The sequence below is a fragment of the Camellia sinensis genome, unplaced genomic scaffold (assembly GCF_055761805.1).
Source record: "Camellia sinensis isolate YWXY unplaced genomic scaffold, ASM5576180v1 Unanchor3, whole genome shotgun sequence".
Lineage (NCBI taxonomy): Eukaryota > Viridiplantae > Streptophyta > Magnoliopsida > Ericales > Theaceae > Camellia > Camellia sinensis.
In genome coordinates this window covers 3,003,305-3,012,907 of record NW_028129178.1, presented here as the reverse complement: position 1 = coordinate 3,012,907, position 9,603 = coordinate 3,003,305, and the positions used below count along the sequence as shown (strand labels likewise).

General features: G+C 34.0%; 1 long non-coding RNA gene across 1 annotated transcript; it reads right to left on the bottom strand.

Moving 5' to 3' along the window:
- Positions 1 to 5,742: 5,742 nt before the first annotated feature.
- Positions 5,743 to 8,990, bottom strand: LOC145816153 (uncharacterized). Its single transcript, XR_014358587.1, has 6 exons — positions 8,588 to 8,990; positions 8,302 to 8,399; positions 7,830 to 7,864; positions 7,370 to 7,451; positions 6,027 to 6,148; positions 5,743 to 5,925 (listed from the first exon to the last, which is right to left on the bottom strand). It is a non-coding gene; the product is annotated as an uncharacterized LOC145816153 (long non-coding RNA).
- Positions 8,991 to 9,603: the final 613 nt, after the last annotated feature.

Sequence of the window (9,603 nt, the reverse complement as noted above, 5' to 3'; positions counted from 1 at the left end):
AACATTTTATTTCTAATTTTACTCTTTAAGTTATCTGTTGACTTTTTTTTATCTGTTCAAATAATTTTCTATTTGTTCAAATTATTTTGACTATTTAAATGTATCTGTTGAATTTTTTTCTTTATATGTTCAATGTTTTCCCCTATATATTCAAATTCTGTGGGTTTCTCTCTATATGTTCAAATTCTGTATGTTTCTCTTTGTTCTTATCTAGTGAAACACTATTTGTTGAAAATCTGTGTCATAATTTTTTTTTATCTGTTGCAATCATCAACATCAACAACAATAATAACAAATAAATAGGTTCTCAAAAAAAAAACAAAAACAAAAACAAAAACAAAAACAAAAAAAAAGAAAGAAAATTTCAGATTTTTTGAAATTTTATTATCTGTTGATTTTTTTCCCCTAAATTTTGTTTGTTTTACTATTTGTTCAAATTTTGAACAGATCTGTTACAAACTGTTCAACAACAAAATATATATATATATATATATATGGGGTCTTTTGGGAAGTGGGTTACAATCCACTTCCCAGATTATAACCCACTTCTCTCTCTCACAAAAAGCAGCTTTTAATCAGCTTTTAACCAAAAAGTAACTTTTAACTATCTTTCCAAAATAGCCCTATATATATATATATAGAGAGAGAGAGAGAGAGAGAGACAAAGAGACAGAGAGACAAAGAGACAGAGAGAGATAGTGGAGAGGAAGCTGGATTTGTTGGTTTGGTTTGCTTGCTTTTAGATTGATCCATGGCGGATGTTGTTCCGTAGCCACGTCTCCCCTATCAACTCTGACCACCCTCACATCAACTTTGCCAGTGGTAAAGACGCGGTAGTGGTGGTGGATCTGATTTTAGCTCCCTGAACATTGAAAAAACCAAAATCAAGCACTTAGTGTTGAAAATTATCACACAGAGTGCACATGTACATAAGATAATAAGTACATATATTGCGTGTAAATATGAATTGTAAAGAAGAGAAATGGTAACAACACATAGATCACTAGCACAATGGTGAGTCAGGAATTCGTAGGACCAAAGTTCCGTCGCCGTATAGCCCCTTCAACAAAAAAATTGGCAATGATATCTCTCAATTCTTCTTCAACCACATCAGCCACCACTCTGATATGTTAGATTTAATAAAAACAACATGGAGTGACAATCAATAAATGATACATGAAGTTGATGAAAATAGAATTGAGGATCACTCAATTGAAATTGGATCGGTTAGAATTCAAGAGCAAGGTGTCATTGATAATGAGACTGAGATTAGAGAGTCGGGAGAAGAGGGGTTTCCATTGAAGGCATGATAAACTGTAGAAAGAGAAAGTGAAAACAAAGAAGAGAGATAGAGAGAGAGAGAGAGAGGTTGAATAGATCCATACCCACTATTGTCATCTCTTCCTTCGTCACCGTGGGTGGTGCCCTACATAGGAGGGCCGCTAACGTCGACGGCTTTGATATGGCCGTCATCACCAGAATCGATGATGAACTAGATAGTCTCTCTATCTTCAAAACTCTTAAATAGTAAGAACAATTAGTGAAGACGATAAACGATACCAAACGAACAAGGAGGAGGAGATGAAGACAATGAAGATGAAGAATTCAATGAAGTTCATGACAACGACGATGGTGGCACTGATAGTATTGAGCAGATGAGGTAATTCAGTAAGTTACCGCCAATTGAAACTTCTCAATCTGAAACCCTAGTCGCGACTTCTTCATCTCTCTTATCGTTTGAGAATGATCGGTAACAACACATAGATTTTAATTGAAAAAGATAGATTTTAATTGAAAAAGATAGAGGGCTTCAGCATCAGTGGAAACAACGGTAGTGGTGGACAATGGAGGAAGAGGGTTTCGACAACGATGACACGATTAGGGTTTCAACAACAGCACACAGATCTTAATTAAAGAAAAAAAAGGGATTTGACATCGAGGGAAACGACGGTAGCGGTGAACGACGAAAGATGAAGGCTTCGACAGTGGTGGACGATGGAGGAGGAGGGCTTTGGCGATGGCAAAATTGGTGCGATGGTTTTAGAGAGAGAGAGAGGAAACACGATTAGGGCTCTCTCATTTTGGTGTGGATCGGTGAAGCTGATAGGATATATATGGGTAATTTGGTCATTTTGCAAAATCATGTCCTTATGGACATAATTGTTTAGCGCGTGCACTGTTGGGCCAAAAAAAAATCCAAGGTTGGGTTTTTCACCTGAATGCCCTAAATTTTATTTTGAGCCAACTTGCGCTTAGTAAAATTTCCACATATTTCACTATTGAGAATTATTTATTTATTTTTTGTATTTAAGATGGTGTAGTGTTTGGGTCTACTTGGTAGAACTTTTCTCAAGTTAAAAATTGATAATTAGTGAGTATAAATTATGTTAAAAACATCACTCTTCTAATTTCTAGATAATTAGTATTTCTAATTTATTTAAATCAATTTTAGATAATTAGAATCACAGGGAGCAATCCATATTTTAAACAAATCTCATGGAGTGTATTTGTAATTTACCAAAAGTAAAATAAAATAAAAATGACAGTTTGGTTTTTGTCACATACCTATCTATCCCTTAATATAGGGATTTGTTGGAGATGATCAACCGACAAACATAGTTACCAAGACATCAAGATAGGGTCCAACTATGATTGCAATTAGGATAAATTACAAATACACTATCTGAAATTTGCCAAAAATTCAATTTGGCTCATATGATTTTTGAAATTATATCCTGCTCTTGAAGTTTCTAAATGGGTTAATTGGTGAAAAATCCAATTTAAAGAAGGTGTAAGGTGTTAGGTCCGCTAGGTTTTTTTTTTTTTGGTGAGAAGTATACTACTTGTTGTGAAATATTGTGGTGAGAAGTGCGTTTTGTTATTTTAGATGACATTTTGTTTTCAATTTTATTTTTTTAATTTTTATTAAGGCCTATCATTTGAAATTTTTATTCTATCCGTTGAAATTCAATGTGGGTGAATTTTCTATCTATTGAAATTCTATATATGTGAAATTCTATTTGTTGAAATTCTTATCTAAATTTTTATTTGTTCAAATTTTATCTGTCTAAATTTTTATTTGTAAAATTTTATCTGTCTCTCTCCAATCTCCCTCATCTTGATTTCGATTCATTCTCTTCCTACCTCTACTGTCAATCTCTTCAATCTTCGTTGACAGCACAACCTCTCTCTCTCTCTCTCTCTCACATCCTACTTTTATATTTGGTGTCGCTCATGTCAGGACCTGGTGAACCCAATGATGGTGTAGAGATGGATTAGTGTACTTCTACTGCTAGAAAACTGACTTTTAACGGCGTTTTAAAAACGCCGCTATAGATATCAAAAACGCCGTTAATTGTTTTTGTGGTGTTTAGTACCAAACGTCGAAGATGCAGCCGTCGCTATAGCTTTATGGCGCTTTAAAAGCGTCGCTATATGTAGTACAGCGGCGTTTTTAAACGCCATTATAGACATTTATACATTTTTCAAATCTAGCCGTTGGGTAGGGATATAGTGACGTTTAAAAAACGCCGCCATAGCCTTTTTCAACAGAGTACCCATCTAGCACAGTTCACCTTTCATTGACAAAAGGTTCTACCACACATCTCTGCATCTCATAGAACATTAGAGAAAATTGGCTTCCTAGTTTCCAAACTGATTTTTCTGCATACACCACGCTAATATTTAACTGGCACTAGAATTTCTATAAAGTGTCCTAACATGGACATGAAAGAGTTGAAATTTAGCAGTCATCCTCAAATCTTAATTGCTTTTCAATCAGCAAGAAATCACTCTAAAAGTAAAATGATTTACAAAAGCAATCGTAAGTGAATCTATCCTTGCAGCATAGTTGATACAGTACTTTAATGAATGTAAAAATGACAATCATTTCAGATTCTTCTGAGACACATTATTAATATCAATAAGATGTGATAAATGTACAATTACAGAATATATCTAGACACAATATATTGGAAATCAGTGAGGATTTATTTACAAAGTCAGCAGGCTTGAAAACTCATGCAGAAAGCAGAGAAGACATCCATATTCCTAATGACACAATACCGATAGTAGCAAAAGCTTGGCCCAGTTTATAAACAAAAAATTTTTTCTGACGAGGCAAACTTTGCCAATCTGTCCTGCAAAAAGTCACAGACAGGACAAAATTAGAAAGGTTAATATCAATACAATAGATTAACACATTAGATTAGAATGGAAAACATTAGATTAAATTAACCTAATGCATACAAGTGCATTCCCCTAATCAGCAATCATGATGCTGACATTATCTTGTGAACTTCGGTCCTGTAATATACACAAATAACAATTTAATTTTAAGTTACTAATTCTCCGTCCAGTTTAATTATTATTTCTACTATCAAACAAAGTTCTTATTTTGCTATTTTATAATTTAATATCATATAGAATTGACAGTTTATCCCACTTTTACATTAGGCCAAGGGTATTATATCCCATGATGATGAGTCTTTGATCTAATTTGGATTTTGATGAGTCTTCAATCCATCTTATCGGTCTGATTGGTCACTGCCTTAATGATGATGATAAAAGACCCATTGCAGATTTATCACATTTTCACGTTACTTTTTCTAAAAAAATAATGAGCATCACGCCCTTCAATGATGAATTTAAACATTAAATTCAATATACTTAAAGGTGATACCAAAAAGCTTCAATGTGCAAACAAAAGAAAACGTAACATCATAAAAAAAATTCCCTCCATAGAACCCAACTGCAACTTTTTAAATAACAAAAAGCATACCAGCTGATCCTCTTCCTGGAGTTCGTGCTGCTATATATGCAAAAGCCCACATCTGGAAACAAGCCAATACCATTTTCTGGCATAGCAAGCACAGACCTCTGAAAGAAACCCAAACAAGTAAAAATTAATAACTTGAATAGTGTTTTTTATCTATATATATATATATATATGTGTGTGCTAGAAAAGGCAACCAGACCTCAGTGATAAGCTGGTAGCGACCACGACCAGATAGGCCAATTCCAAATCCCATTGTTATGCTGTCCATGAAGCTTATATATGGCTTTTGTACTCAGAAATTTTACATATTAAAGAATATTTTGCAGTAAATACGTGCAAAAGGTTGGCATGATAAGCACTTATAATTTTTTTTCAAATATAATAGACATATAAATCCACTAACTGAAGAAGCAATATTGCACAATATGTGATGCAGATGAAATCTAAGTTAAAATTGTTATTTGATCAATCCAATGAACAAGGATGTAACCTGTGCCTAAGAGAATTTCATATTCCTCTGAAGGTCAGCATAATCTCAATTATTTTTTAGCTGTTTTCGAAAGTTTTAAGTTGAAACACTACAAATCATAGACGAAAATAACTAACCAGTATCAACTAGAGAAATGCCTACCATCATTTGGAAGGCAGCCATCACCCCATTTCCATCCTGAGAGCAAGGGCTTTATAGCAAGGCAATAGTGCTTGGATTAAAAATTACAACAGCTTAAGTATGGTGCATTCACAGCATAAACACCCGATATTTAATGGTGCATTCACAGCTTAACTGGCACAAATTATGGTGCATAATATGATTACCCCCAGAAAATTTACCTCCTTACTCAACTTACAGCTTTGGAAAAGCTACACCAAACAGGCTCTAAGAATAATTACACAACTACTGCTAAAAACAGGGAGGAAAATATTCAAATCTTGCCATCAGATGAGAACTCCTGAACTTTAACGCTATTGTATGTCGTAACCTGGACCAATGGAGTTGAATTGTCATACTCACTAGCACCTCCCAATGATGATGCTGAAGCAACTTCAGGTTTGGTACTACTTCAACTATATCACCACCACCATCATCAACATGTTTCTCTGTTTCTTCTTTATATTAGCTGAAGAAGCTTGAGATGCCACGGCTATGCCTGCATTGAACCATGTTCAGATGAAAAATTTAGAACCATTACTGCTAGATCAAATCCCAATTAGGTGAAGTTAATGAAGATAATCCAACTTGATCACTTACATATGGAATCAAAAGATATTCGCTATCTCTCCTTTAATTGCATTAGAGTACTTCCATAACTTCCATTTTAATGCCTTTTTTCCCAAGTAGCTGGAAATTATGCTATGTGACCCCTCGGAAAACTGGTCCACCATGTATTCATTGACTCAGTTAACATTTAACAACAACAAAATCATATCCCAAGAAAAAGCAAGAAAAAAGGAAAATTTTTAAGGAGCAAATTTTCTAGGGTCAAAAGGCTAAAAGATTAAGTGGCTCAAAGAAGGTGATATTAATTCCAAATTATTGACATGTAAAATTTGAAACCACATCACATGCAAAATTTGATTCATCTTCTATTTTCAAGCAAACTGGTTTTTACACTTCAATCATCAGTTCTGTTGCATACGGATACATTACCAGTTTCTAAGTCTAAGAAGAGGGGTTATTATCCATTAAATTGACTCAAGCCTCCTTCCTATTAAACTCAATCTTCCTATGGTTTACCCTCCTATAAATTGGACATCAACGGTAGAGAACCCTTCAACATTAGATGATATTTGAGGGGGCTATGTAAGTTCCCACTCGGGAGAAATCTATAATAGGTTTCGTCTATTAACTTCTCATGACTTTAGTAATTTCTATATCCATGATGATTACCCACGTAAGAAACAGAATTTCTAATATCATCATCAAGATAATTTCCATAAAAAAAAAGTGAAACATGTTGCCAAGATAATTTCCATAAGCACATAGTACATTATTAGAGAAACAATTAACATTAACAATCTCAAATGCAACATTTAAATTGATCCTTAATAAATTATTAGGTGCCAACAGTAGCACCATGAATATATTATTTATTGTAGTACAACAATGCATATTTGGAAATTCTAAAGATTAAGGGCAGCAACTTGAAATCATCAAAATATGAAATAGAGTAGATAATCTTCAATTCATACCTGGATCAAGAGGTGATAATTTTTTATTTTTTTTTCAAAGTTTCAAAAAATAATTTTTTAAATTCAAACTAAACAAAACCTTTATCTTTCTAAAAACACTAACAAAGATTGACCTTTTTTTGGCAATAAAAGACAAGGCTTTATAATACTAAAAGATTTTTGGGTGAATATAATACTAATAGATGATAAATAATAATATTGATTATTTTAATAAACTTCCTAAGTTAAGCATGCCATTTGCACTTAAATTTTTTAGTATTATTTATGTGTTGAATATATATAATTAAACGTTAGCAACTAAAATGGATATATAGATATATATATATATATATATATATATATATAAAATCAATACCAAAACGAAAAATGAAACAAAAAATTTAAAAACATCAAGGGGCATACCTGGTATTTTTCTGCCAGATAGAGCTACAAGTGCTACATATATATTTTCAGGATCTTGAGGTTGAAAATAAAAAACAAAGGCCTAGAAAAGAAAGAAATGTGATGAGAAAATTATGTTAGAATAAATAAATGCGTGTTCAAATTGGCCTATTTGATAGTAAGACTTTGTTTGGATGGAGGGAAAGTAAAAGGGGAAGGAACTCAAATCCCAAAACCCAATAAAAATTATGAAATTCCCACGAGAATATGAATCAATCAAACCCTCCATCAGATAATTAGATGAGAAAACCTCAAAACCCATTAATATATAGTTGTGAATATGTCTGCACTGTATATTGCATTGAAATCATAAAGAATAGAGAAGAGAATGAATCAGAGAGACTAGAAATCATCCAGCACATTCAATGTTTTCCACACACTGAATAAGGAAACAACTTGGAATTGCAACCCAAATAAGTACCTCATTACTAAAACCAGTTAAAGTACCACATCGATCTACAAAAGAAGAAAAAAAAAAAAAAAACTGTTTACATTAATGAATATCCAAGAAGAAAAGAGAAAACCAGAGTGAGAGAAAAATAATAGCATAAAACAACTATCACAAAAATAATAATAATAAATAAATAAATAGTAGAAGAAGAAGAGGAAGTGGTGCTTGAGTGGATTTGACTCTTTTTGGAAGAACAGATCAGGTCTGGAGGGACCAATCTCATTGCAAATAAATAAAAAGTAAAATTAAAAAAATCTGGAAAGTCCCTACTACAATAGCAAATCAAAAAAATATTGAGAAGCAATAATTCCAGCTAGAAGAAGAACTATCAAAAAATTTGGTCGATTATATCAAATCAAATATGCAAACTATGAGAGAGAGAGAGAGAGAGAGAGAGACCTCTCATTCTCGAACCATCGGAACATAGGTTTCGAGATCAAACCTGTTAGTTCTAAGAGGCCTCTTCTTCTTGAACCATGGGAACACCGGGATCGATTTGACGCAAATAGAGCACGAAATACAAGTTTTGAGATCAGATCCCTGTATTTCTAAGAGAAATTAGCGAAAACCCTAACAAGCTTTGAGTTCTCGAGATCAGGTTTCTAATCATATAAACCCCAAGAAAGAACAAGAAATTGATACATACAGATTTTAATAGATTAGTATGACAGAAATCGATCAAGAAACACGACAAAGTGAGATCAAAACAAACTCAATTTAATACTTACGGTGAAGTGTAGAAATCGAACCAATAGTTTCGATTCGTCTATAACTCCTCGCTTTCAAAGGCAAATCGCAAATCAATTAGAGGGAAATTGAAGAACACATAGATCCAAAGCCTAAATAAAATGATTACTGAGAAATCGAAGAAAAATCAGCAGATCCAAACCCTAGACGCCATTCTTGCAAACTTTCTCTCACTAAAAAGTAAAAACCCTCATCTCTCACTCACGCTTCTTTTTATGAGGGAGGGATTTTGTAAAATATTTTTTTTATCTGATATATAGAAAAACACAACAGGCCTTCCTCTTCGTACGGAGTGACGTGACGTTTATTGAAAGAAGCACCACCTTTTCTGCAGCGTTTTTAAAAACGTTGTTATATAAGCGCCGGCATAAGCAATATTTCTCGTAGTGTTCCGTCACAGATCAGATGCCATCGTTCTGGTCCGGAGGCTAAGTCTAGACCATGAAGAAATTCGACAGCTGCGCGAATAAGAAACCATTGGCAACGCCACCTCGTCGTTTGAACTCGCTCTTAGGTGATTCAACTCTTCATCAGCCTCAACTTTGTTGGTGTTGCGATGCCGTTGATGGAGCTTTCAAACTCTCTTTTTTTTTTTTTTTTCTCCTTTCACTTTTCTCTCATCCTCTTCTCTGTTTCCAACCCCATCTTCGTCGTTGCTTCACCATTGTGATGTCTTGGACCTGCCTTGAGAGTGCTTATTCAGACCATTCGTTTTATTTTCTTGAGTCTTGAGTTTCGTGTAGTGTCATTGGCAGTTCGTTCCGACCATACTTAATCTTTCTTAACGTTTCCCGAGTTAGAATTTTTGAGTTGTGGGCGTCAAGACGAAATCAAGAAATATAAGAGTACCTTTGGAAAATTTTGGCCAAAGTAGGTGCCTCCACATGTGCAGCATGGGAAGCTTGCATATGCAGTTTTGTGCAGGAGAAACATGAGGTAGAGTTGGGATGCCAAGCATAGATCCACATCTACAAACTACACGTACGGCGAGGACCTC